This window comes from Odontesthes bonariensis, chromosome 17 (genome assembly GCF_027942865.1).
Source record: "Odontesthes bonariensis isolate fOdoBon6 chromosome 17, fOdoBon6.hap1, whole genome shotgun sequence".
In the NCBI taxonomy this organism is placed as follows: domain Eukaryota; kingdom Metazoa; phylum Chordata; class Actinopteri; order Atheriniformes; family Atherinopsidae; genus Odontesthes; species Odontesthes bonariensis.
In genome coordinates, this window is record NC_134522.1 from 6,399,842 (window position 1) to 6,402,980 (window position 3,139).

General features: G+C 37.0%; 1 long non-coding RNA gene across 1 annotated transcript; it reads left to right on the forward strand.

Moving 5' to 3' along the window:
- The first annotated feature begins 693 nt into the window (after nucleotides 1–693).
- LOC142366525 (uncharacterized) lies at nucleotides 694–2,131 on the forward strand. The gene is made up of 3 exons (XR_012766841.1): nucleotides 694–954; nucleotides 1,839–1,901; nucleotides 2,035–2,131. It is a non-coding gene; the product is annotated as an uncharacterized LOC142366525 (long non-coding RNA).
- The last annotated feature ends 1,008 nt before the right edge of the window (nucleotides 2,132–3,139 follow it).

Genomic DNA, 3,139 nt, shown 5'->3' on the forward strand with positions numbered 1-3,139 from the left:
TTGATTTATCAAAATGAATTGATAAATGGGACAAAAAAAGGCGAGGCGCATAGCCACTAAACGGCAGAAAGTTTTTTTTTTTTTTTTTTTCTAATAAGTGACTCAAGTGATTCAAGTGGTCCGTTTAACTCTATGGAAGCAAATCGTAATCAAAATTCAAATTCAAATGCATTATCAGAAATGCTTTTTCATTTTAAGAATGTGGCTGCATTATTTGACTCATAAATATAATTACTAATCAATCATCCTATTTGCATTTCAATTTTCTTCTTCAAGACTGCTCATTCTTTCACTTAATTCAAATGAAAAGGACAAAGACATTTGAAATTTAATTTTCAAAATATGCCTCAGCAAATAGATACCAAAATTCAATTTGAAATGTAAAAGTTGAAAATTCAAATGCATTATCAGAAATGCTTTTGCATTTTAAGAATGTGGCTGCATTATTTGACTCATAAATAAAATTACTAATCAATCATCCTATTGCATTTCAATTTTCTTCTTCAAGACTGCACATTCTATGCCATAATCAAAAAGAAAACTAAGTGGACATTGCTTTTTCGTTTTAGTGGTCTGCATGCAAAATACTGCCCACAATTCGATAATGAAAAAGCAATCTGAGCGGCGCAGGAGAGTGACGTCACGCCTGCTGACCGTGCTACCCATCATGTAGGCTACGGTAGGGGGGGGTGTGCATATTTGCTGTACAGTTAGCTGCCCAGGTGGAGTCAAACAATATATCCGATTCTGATGCCGGTGACCGGGTTGAACGGGTCACAGAGAGTTTGGCTGCATACTCTGCCGTCACAGATTCAGAGGTTAGTGCAGCAAGGGCTAGCGCGTCGCGGCTACGACCGGCCATGACTTTCTGGCCGCGGCCATCGCTGAGGGAGCAGCCATTAATGAGGCTGAGACAGACTTTGCGAACAGGAGTCGGGGGATTACCTTTCACAGGTAGGATTCAACATTATTATTGGTTGCATTTTGTCAATAGAATATTATTGTACTGTATTTGTGTCTGCCGGCGAAATCGTAGCCAGCAAACGTTAAACTAGGATATGTTTATAGCCGGTGTTATGCCGAGAAGTGCACCCCCTGCTGGTCGTACTTTAAGGAGAGTCTGTGATGGAATGATATGATAAAACTACATCATAATTTGTTTACCTAATTGAATTAACGGATGCAAATCTCAATCAGTCCAAATTTGTATATATAATTAGAATAACCAAATTTCATAGTTTCAGGTTCATTTTTATATCATTTCATCTGGGCTATAATGAGTTGAGATTGTTAATAGAAAATGTATCCAACCGTCTTTCGTGTGGACTACAAAAGTATTAGTCACGGCCCTTACTTTTGAATATATGTCCAATAATATAAAAATAGTTAGGAGTAGGAATACTCTAAACTCTACAATTGTCGGATTATCATAATTGTACACGTATTATTAATTTACATGAAGAGATGTGAAAAAAGATGCACGAATGAAACACCATTGTCAGCTCAATATTATTTTTTTTGGATAAATGTAATAATCCACACCTGAAACGGTTTACGCGCGCTCCGTGAATGGGAATGCACTTCTCGGCAGAACACCTCTGTTCACACGGCTATTAGGCCAACGGAAACTTCATAAATCATATATTCCATAACACAGGCTTAGATTACAACTAACACAAGAATGCTACTTTTGAAATAATGCAAATATTACTGTTATAACATTGACCATCAGACTTTACACAGGTTTATTAATGACGTTTATTATGCCTGTATTATTCACATGTAATTCTTTCATCCTAACAAAAGTATTTACCTCATGTCTCATACCCACCCCTCAGATTGTCCGACTGAGAGTTGGTGTTATTCCCTCCATCTTGGGCTTACAGGTTCACCTAATAAGAGTAGGTGTATCATCATAAGGCTATTAGCATTCATAAATTGAAATATTATCAATAACAGGGCGGGGTGAAATACTTATCCCTGTGTGTGTGTGTGTATTTTTATATATTTTAATATTATGCTTCTTCATTTTAGCCAGAAAAGGGCAGGACTACATGTTCTTCCAGAAAAGCTGAAGAGAGCCTGTCTGTGACCACTCAGGATGACAGCAAGGGCTCGCACATTTTCTGGTGGGGGGGGGGGGACGGACTCACACTAGGGCCAGAACACCAACTACAGGTACCGTACATTAACAGCAGAATGACAATGTGTGATAGACTGGTCAGTAGGCTATATTTATAAGACACCGATGCCCGTTGTCAGCTGCCGCTGTTTTGGCAGCTCGAGCCTTGACGTAATTTTGTACTTTGGAACGGATGGAATGAGAATCCATCTTTGTACATATGTATGTGTATATATATATTTCTAGTGTAAGGTAGAGGATGTTTGTTTTGTATGTGTATTTATCTGACGATTGCCTATGGTGCCCTACGAATGAATGAGTACGTATGTATACACACTGCTTGAAGATCATTCAAGCTGTTGACCTAACAAATTTTCCAATCATGTACTACAAGCTTTGTATCATTGAAGAGGAATAAAGACACTATACAGCTGTTATGATTTTTATGTAACATCTTTATCAAATCTGTAATAAAGTATTTCACAAGGCCAAAACAATGTAAGAAAATATCTTTGATTTTTGCTCTTTTGGCTTCACAGCATAACTTTGTTATGACCATGACCATAGCATCAAGGTTCAAGGTACAATGTTTTTTAAATTGCCAATTGTGCATGAACCGCAGTCAAGACACATGCACTACTTGTTCAGGGATCTCTCTGAGTTAGTCTAGAAATATAGAAATACTATAATAAAATATAAAGAATATAAAAAACACTGTACAAGAAGGTAGTTGTATATACACAAGTTTTAATATTTTGAATGGTATCAACCTAAAGCAAAACAAAATGAGCTAAAAGCCCTTGTTATAAATTGGCTTTATTCTTAGACTTTATGTATTCATATTCTGTAGTTCTCTAGATAATCTATGTTCCTAGTTTGTACGTTACACTCTGCTCATACAACGCAAATGTATGTCCAACACTTTAAGATGACGTAGCGGGATAAAATAACTGGGTCAGATAAAGCGGCTCTTAGGACAGATAGGTCTGGTACAGTAGATAAACGCCTGAAACAACA